Source organism: Amborella trichopoda, chromosome 13 (assembly GCF_054954075.1).
Source record: "Amborella trichopoda isolate Santa Cruz 75 chromosome 13, AtrichopodaSantaCruz75HAP2 v2.0, whole genome shotgun sequence".
Classification (NCBI taxonomy): Eukaryota; Viridiplantae; Streptophyta; class Magnoliopsida; order Amborellales; family Amborellaceae; genus Amborella; species Amborella trichopoda.
Genome location: NC_142348.1, coordinates 39,369,076 through 39,378,160, shown reverse-complemented (window position 1 = coordinate 39,378,160; position 9,085 = coordinate 39,369,076). Strand labels below are relative to the sequence as shown.

The 9,085-nt window shown below is 37.2% G+C and overlaps 1 long non-coding RNA gene across 1 annotated transcript; it reads left to right on the top strand.

The window, feature by feature from the left end:
• LOC148779217 (uncharacterized) lies at positions 1–8,699 on the top strand. Its single transcript, XR_016046700.1, has 2 exons — positions 1–1,003; positions 8,474–8,699. It is a non-coding gene; the product is annotated as an uncharacterized LOC148779217 (long non-coding RNA).
• The last annotated feature ends 386 nt before the right edge of the window (positions 8,700–9,085 follow it).

The window sequence follows — 9,085 nt, the reverse complement described above, 5'->3', positions numbered from 1 at the left end:
AGGTGAGGGACTTTTTTTTAATAGGAAGATCTTTTAGAGCCTTGTTTTTACACATTTTTAAAAGATTCCAAAAAATACTAAAAAATAAAAAAGTGGAGCTCCCAAAAGAATATTTGCTTCAAATCAAACCCTCAAATATTGACTTTGGAACGTCCAACGTCAACCACCAATATGATCCATTTATGACCAATACGCTTACACAACTTAAAGACGATATTTGTATTGTCCGGGAATTAAAATAATAATAATAATAACATTGCATACCAAAAAAAAAGGGCAAAAATTAAAATAAGGAAATAAACAAGAAAATTACATTGCAGAAAGGAAGTCATCTTTGAAGAGGCGGGCAGATAATCAACTGTTTATCTTGGGCCTTTCTATGTTCCGATGATGACAGGCGGATGAAGTTTATCGGTTGCCGTCGTTCTTCCACGCTAAATTGTAAGAGTCGGATTTTTTCATTTCATCAATCTCGATGCCACGATAAACGGCCCCTCTTTTCTGCTTCTTTATCGATTAGTTGATGGAGGATTCTGTTTCGTTTGAATATGGGTCTTGTTCCTTGCTGGTGTTTGATTGTGATGAGAGAGAAAAGAAAGAGCGAGAAGGACGCGGACACTTCTTCCTCGGCCTTGTCATGGTTTGAGACAGGTTCTCTCTGGCTCGCTTCTTTGTCCACTCGGTCATGGAGGATTCTGCTTCCTTTGAATATGGATCTTGTTCCTTGCTGGTGTTTGATAGTGATGAGAGAGAAAAGAAAGAGCGAGAAGGACGCGGGCACTTCTTCTTCCTCGGCCTTATCATGGTTTGAGACAGATTCTCTCTGGTTCGCTTCTTTGTCGACTCGGTCATTGAGAATTCTGCTTCCATTGAATATGGATCTTGTTCCTTGATGTTGTTTGAGTTGGGTTTGGGAGGTTGGCCATGGATAGTGATGAGAGAGAAAAAAAAGAGCGAGAGGGACGCACGCTTCTTCTCCCTTGGCCTTGTCATGGTTTTACAGGTTGCGTCTTCTTTCTCTCTCTGTTTCTTCCTTTCCTTGCTGTTACGTGATCGTAGATTGGGAGTAGCGTTTTATAATAGAAAGTTTATGTAAAACCCAAATTTGCCCTAATTTATTTTTAAGGGAACTGTTTCTATACTTCCCCTACAGCATCGAAGATTTATGCTTCCCTTACCATCAAGCCGTCCAATTTTGATCAACAGAGCCACACACCATTTAATCTTAGATCTCATGTGTTAAACCATTTTTTTTTAGTTTTTTTTATACGAATTGTATGAATATAAAATTTTATAATTGCCATCTTTTCATTGGGGCACACCTATTAAAAATATTAAGAAAAAATTTCAATAAAATATAATGACCAAAATACCTTTTGAAACTTTCGAGGGTATTTTGGTCATTTTATTTCATTAAAAATATTTTTTTAATATTTTTCTTTAATGAGAGTTTAATATAGAATTGGACGTCCAAAATTTGGTGTCAAAATAGTTTATAGAAAAAAAATTAAAAACAAAATAGTGTAGAGACATGACATTGTGATTGAGGCAATCTTAATCCTCCATTCAGAATGGTTGGTTGAATAAGGGGAAGTATATAAGTTCTATCATTTCCATACTATCCAACCATCCATTCTGAATGGAGGGCTAAGTTTGCCTCAATTACATTTTCACGTCTCTAAACTATTTTATTTTTAATTTTTTCTATATACTATTTAGATACCAAAATTTGAATGTCCATTCCTCTATTAAACTCGCACTAGCGAAAAATATAAAAAAAATATTTTAAATAAAATAAAATGACCAAAATACGTCTGAAAAGTTTTAAAAGGTATTTTGGTCATTATATTTTATCAAAAAATTATTTTTAATATTTTTTATAGGTGCGCCCCAATGAGTAGATGATACGTACCAAATTTCATATTTATACAATTTGTATAAAAAAAATCTAAAAATAAAATATTTTTAGACGTTGGATCTAAGATCAAACGGTGAGTGGCTCTTTTGATCAAAATTGGACGGATGGATGATAGGGGGATGATAGAACTGAAGGGGAAGCATAGAAACCTTTCCCTTATCATTTAGGCCTTACATTACATGATGATGAAGAATTAAAATTAAGAGACAACTTTGAGTCCTAATATTTGTGCGCGCTCGAAAATTTCTTTCCCGATGTTTGGCCACTTGCAGGACAGGGGTACAAGGCTAGCAGTTATACATTCAAGGTTTAGCTCTTTGCTTAATTACCCAAAAAATAGGAGTAGACCATTTACAACATCTGCATCTACTGTTCTGATTTGCAATCTGTAATTACTTTTCGGACTTGGGGAGTTTGAAATGAGGGTAGGCATGAAACTACTGGTTTGCTTGCAGCATAGCCTTAAGAGAAGCAGTAGAAAAGAGATGATGCAGGAGTCTTGAAAGCTTGAACTTAAATTTAAACCTAGATATTTGGGACCTGTTTGGTTGCCACCTAAACTGGTGTTCCGATGCCGAGCTTGCCACTCAAAGTTAGGGTTTTGGACGCCACCTTCATGGATAGATTCACCAGCAAGTATTTTCCCCATTGTGAGTAGGCCCATTAAGAAAGAAAATCGAAAGTTAGCCATACATTTGGGTAGCAAATCCTCCCTTAGCAAAGATATATATTATGTATCTACTCCATTTGGTACCAATCCTACCTTTTTACACAAATAAGATAAGTGTCACTTTGATAAGCGTAATTAGCTTGAATTCCTTCATATTCGTTTGTCACAATCACCCTATTATTTTTGGTGTACCTATAAATGTTGTTGGTAGATATAGTTCTAGTTTCGGAAACCTTACGATGTCTTGATAATTCATGTTTAACTCTGATTATGAAATTTTAAAATTTAAAAATAGTGTAGATTGAGCAGATTTGTAAACACTTAAAAATCTTGAAAGTAAATGGTCCTTATAACTTAATACTACAAGATGCATTATTTTTAGGACTTGAAATTTTTTTTCCCTTAATATCCATACATATTGAGATCGAGATAATCAGTTTGAAGGTTTTCAAACTTTGTAACAGTCTTCTCTACTGGATTGTTGAGGTCCACCTTACTTCTATACCATAAAGTTGCATTCTTATCCTGTTAGAAACATGGCTTTGAGCATACGTGCTCATTATCTTCCACTCGAGATCGAAAATTTGTTATAACCGGGTATGTCGGAGAACTGTTTTTTTGACAAATGTTACGTACTTTTATTAAAGCAATGCTTCAAGAGCATAAAATTACAAAGATTGGATCAAAGCGTTAGAAACTTGCAAACATGGAAGAGAAACACCATGTTTAGCAAGCCCATCAGCAACATCATTGACTTCGCGCATGGTGTGGTCGAAGCTTAACCTCAAATTAGGCCTGACACATAGGTCTTGAATTTTTAACCAAAAAGTAAATAGGGACCAGGGGATCTTTTCTACACCACTTGATAACATTCAGGGAAACCCCTTCAGTTATAATATCACTAATGAAACCCCTGTCAATGACAATATGAAGGCCATGAAGGAGACCAGCCAATTCAGCGTGATTAGCTGTTGTAGACCCACAAAGGCCCGAATAAAAAATAAGAACCGATCCAAAATTGTTGCAAAGAAGCTCACCAACACTTGTAGTCCCTGGATTTCCAAATGAGTTGCCATCAAAATTAAGTTTGAAGCAAGCTTCTAGAGGTGCAATCCAAGTTCTAAGGGGATGACTAGAGTGAGAAAAGGAATAAGCCAAAAATTTCAAATTGATATAAATATCAGTTCGAAGAGCACTCCGTTCTTCAGGCGTGGAGGAAAACCAATTCCAAAGAGATTGTAAAATGAGATCTTTTACCCTTTCAATACTCTGAGACACCCCATCAAAGGTTCTCATGTTACATTCTAACTAAATCGGCCATAAGATTGCACTTCTGAAAATTTTCCAAATCTTTTTGGTAATCCAATGCAGAAAGATTGTTAATAATGTTGATGAGATTCAAAAGTATTATGAGGAAACATCCAATAAAGAGAAGGCCCAGAGCCATAAGCTAGAGGCAAAAGGACAGTGAATGAAATATGAGAGCAAGATTGTTCATCATTTTTGCACATCAAGCTAATGTTTGGAAGAATTTTACCTCTCTTTTGTAGATTGTCTATTGTTAAACATTTCATTTGGCATGCAACCCATATGAAGGCTTGGATTTTAATTAGAACTGGCCATTTCCAAATAGAACCCAAAGAGGTATCAATAATGTGAATCTGATTTATAAAAAGGAACATATACACTGATTTGACAGAAAGAAGTCCGTCAGTTTCTGATTCCCATATGACCAAGTCTTCAACATTAGAATACATCTAAACTTGTTCAAGTTGTTGGAGGAGATTATGGAGCTGCGAAATAAACATGTCTGGTAGCCTATTGTAGCGGCATCCGATGTTCCAGACCGTATAATTAGAGGGGGAAAGAGAAATCAACTCTGAAAGTTTTGCATCAGGTTAAGCAAGTTTGGCAAACAGGTAAGGACAAGTAGAAGAAAGAGGTGCATCACAAAGGAATTTGTTGAACCAAAAGATAGTGTTATCTCCATTGCCAATAAGCCATCTGATATTGCTGAAAACAATATTTCTGCAGCTATAAATATCTTTCCAAATTTGTGAGATGAATTTGCCTCTTCTACCTTTTTTAATTGAGTGAGTGAGATGATCGAAACCATATTTAGCAATTAGCACATCTTTCTAGAGATGAGAAGATTCTTAAAAGATTCTCCACCACCATTTGAATAGAAGTGCCTAGTTTATAAGTTTAAGCTTTTTGAAACCCAAAGCCCTTGGCTTTGATGACATACAAACCTGATCCCAGTTCACCAAATGAAACTTGTTGTGGTTATCCACCATATTACCACAAATGAAGGTTCACATATATTTTCAATAAGCTCGATTACTTCACTAGGTATTTGTTGGACTGACATTAAGTAAATAGGAAGATGTGCATAGGTGGATTTAACCAAAGTGACACGCCCACCAAAAGATAAAGTTATGGTCTTCCATAGGTCTAATTTAACTTGATACTTGTGAATAAGAGGGTCCTAGGCTCCATAAGTGAGCTTACGATATGAGATAGAAACCCCTAAATAATTAAGGGGAAACTTCTCAACTCTGCAACCCAAAATTAAAGCAAGAGAATCCCAAAGGTTGTTAGAGCAAGAGATGCCCACAGTTGAAGTCTTATGGAAATTCACTTTGAGGCCCAAAGCTAGCTGGCAGCATTGGAGGAATGTGCTCATGTAAGGTCCAACATTTTTTGACATGGTGAAGTGCGCGACTGTAAGAGGACAGCAGTGCGCGTCAATGAGGTGCTGTCATGCGCGGCAGCAAGAAGCAAAAGAAGAGAGTAAACACGCGCGACGAAGAGCACGCATGACGGTAAGAGACTGATGAAGAGAGAGAAGGTAGCCCCCGTGTGTGTAGGCTTTACCGCCATGTGTGAATAAGATAGTCACCATCCCTGTAAGCTTTACCGCTGTGCGTGAAGAAGATAGCTACCATATGTGTAAGCTTTACCGTTGTGCGTGAAGAAGATAGCCGTCGTACGTGTAAGCTTGCCCGCTGTGCATGAAGAAGATAGCCGCGGTACGGGTAATGTTTACTGCCGTGCGTGAAGAAGATAGCCGCCGTGCATGAAGAAGATAGTCGCCGTGCGTGTAAGCTTTACCGCCGTGTGTGAAGAAGGTAACCGCTGTGAGTGTTCTGTCATGAGTACCATGTGGCGCATGTAAGCCACTTGTATGCCCTTGTCAGCCACTTGGATGCCACTTGTACCCCCTGTTTGCCACCTGTGAGCCCTTGCTTGCCACCTGCACCTCTTTGCTTATAAATAAGCCCCTTCACCTACCACCAAGAGCTTTAGCCCTCTCTCCCTCCTACATCCTCCCTTCTCAAATACTTAGAAGCTCTACCTCTAGAAGCCTTTGTTGGGAGCTTGGAAAACTTGGCTTGTGTGGTGGATTTTGGGACACTTTTGAGTATGGATCTAACACTCATGTTTCCATAGTTTTTATTTAAGCATAAAAATTAAGCAAAGTATAAGTGTGATTTTGATAGGTATATGGTTGTATGCTAGTGAAATTGTGTTGTTTGTGCACTGTTATTACAAAACTGTGGACCTCATTGGCAAGATGAATTTAGTACTGAAAATAACTCCATTGGTCATGAAAATATGTGGAAGAGTACCCCTGTATGTCTAAATTAAGATGAAATATTTTTTGTGTTAATATCTATTTTAGTTTGGAAGTTATTGATTATTTTATAAGGTGTGCCAAAAACTTTGCTGTGAATTTCCAGGGACCTTGCATGTTTTTGTAATGAACTTTGACTGATCAAATGGTATCCAAATGAATTAAATTTTAAATGAAATATAGATGTGTCCACTTCAAATTTAGTTTTGAAATCATGCCGAAATTCCTCATAATTTGGAAGTTATACATCTGTATGTATAGACGTGTCACTGTTATCAGTTGCACTAGTTTCAATGACTGTTGCTCCTTTTGTACTGAACCTTTACTGACTAAATAGTATCCAAATTACTTCAAACCATTTTTAAATGAAATAGGGATGTGTCTGCTTAAGATTTTGTTTTGAAATCATGTCGAAATTCCTCATAATTTGGAAGTTATACCACTGTTTGTATAGACATGTCACTGTTATCAGTTGCAGCAGTTTTTAGGACTGTTGCTCATTTTGTACTGAAAGTTTGATTAGTCAAATAGTATCCAAATGACTTCAAACTACTTTTAAATGAAATATATATGTGTCTAATTCAAATTTTGTTTTGTAACCATGTCTAAATTCCTCATAATTTGGAAGTTATACCTCTATTGTATAGACATATCACTGTTATCAGTTGCAGCAGTTTCCAGGACTGTTGCTCATTTTATACTAAACTTTTGACTGATCAAATGGTGTCAAAATGACTTCAAACCACTTTTAAATGAAATATGGGTATGTCTAATTCAAGTTTGATTTTGGAACTATGTTTAAATTCTTGATGATGCGAGAATTATGCCTCTGTTTGCATGCATATGTCACTGTTGTGAGTTGCAGGGGAATTCCAGAATTTTTATGTGTTTTATAACAGACTGTTCAATGAACAATATGCCTCTGATTAAGGCTAAACCACCTCTAAATGAAAATTGGTTGGGTTTATTTTTAAATTGGCTTTTGGAATCATGACTAAAATCCCCATGAAATGGAAGTTAGGCCAAATTCTCTAAGAGGCCTTCATACTAAAGGCCTTGTTTTGTTATGAAGTATTGAATATGCATGCTTATGATATTGTGAACACTCATGAACTCTTGAATAATTGTAATAAGACATGCTTGGGCATGAGTGAATGTTTATGAGATTTGCATGTGCATAGTTGTGATCAGATATGATGAGACTGTGATCTGAACCACTACGCAATGGGACATCCATTGGTAGTGGGGATCTGATATGATAAGACTGTGATCTGAACCACTACGCAATGAGACATCCATTAGTAGTGGGGATCTGATATGATAAGACTGCAATATGAACCACTATGCAATGAGACATCCATTGTTAGTGGGGATCTGATATGATAAGACTGTAGTATGAAGCACTACACAATGAGCCATCTATTGGTAGTGGGGATCTGATATGATAAGACTGTGGTATGAACCACTACGTAATGGGACATCCATTTATAGTAGGGATCTGATATGATAAGACTGCGATATGAACCACTACACAATGGGACATCCATTAGTAGTGAGATATGAGGTACTAAGACTACTAAATGAAGTATTACACAACAGGTCATCCGTTGATAGTGTAATGTGACTTGATGTGATAAGAAAAGTTGTACAGGAATTTGAGATCTTTCCATAACTCCCCATGACGGGAAATAAGTTAGGTTGTGAATATGGATGTTTGGGAGGGTCGCGCTTCCTAAGTATTTATGGGCACATTGGTAGTGTAACGCCCTCTCGCCAGAAAAGGCATGAGGAGATAGTCGTGTCTTGCAAAGCCATAGCCTATCAAAAGCTCCAAAGCGTGCTGAGGATTATATGTGTGTGAAGACATTACGAAATGAGTCACCCATTTTTCATTGTCTTCTCTCCTGAGTCTGGGTAGAAGTCCCAAGTAACAAGATTGACTTGAGTTCTACTTCGGGAGTAGGCGACACTATGATTGCTTGTATGCATTATGTGTTTTCTTACATTACTAATCTGATATTTTGATGAAAGATATGGTAGTCTATTAGCTCATGTGATGTATGATACTCTGATATCTGTTTTACATTTCTTCCACCATTACTAAAGAATTGTGTTATATGACTCTGTGTTATGACACCGGCATGAATCTTGGGGGATGTTTGTGAATAGCATTGTATAGGCCGAAATAAATGATGTTTGATATGTTTACTGGGCTTTATAACTCATCCCTTTGTCTTTCTCTATGTAGGGTAATAACCTATGGTTTTTGAGAGCGGACGGTTGGGCACTTGTGGCTGGCGGTTGAAGATTCAAGCTTGGCAAGAAAGGCCTTATCCTGATAGCAGGTATCTGTTGGTGGTGCCCAGTAGTTGTTTTGTTTAAAGTATTGTATTTTTGTAGTTGGGCCTGTAGTGCATTGGACATGGTTATAATTAAAATTTTGGTACCTTTGTATATATATGTTGGTTTTATTTTTGTCCAGTTCTTGTACCTTTGTGCATGGTTTTTGCTTTCTTTTGTGGTTTGCTTGATTTCCCCTTCTAAAAAGCGTTGAGCGCACTCCCACCTGAGTGGCATTCGCTACCTCTGATTGCGGTCCTACACTCCGTTGCCCTCCAACAGGTACGGTAGGTGTCAAAGGGTGGGGTCGTGACATCTCATATTTTGCATCTACTCTTCACTGGTATCACAAAAAATCAGGGTGTCATCTGCATATTGCAAATGCGAAATAGTAGGCCCAGATAAGGAAACTTGAAAACCTATAAGAAGAATTGCATTTACAACATTTTTAAACATCAGGCTAAAACATTTTGCTACTAAAGTAAAAAGAAAAGGAGATAGAGGGTCTCCTTGTCTAATG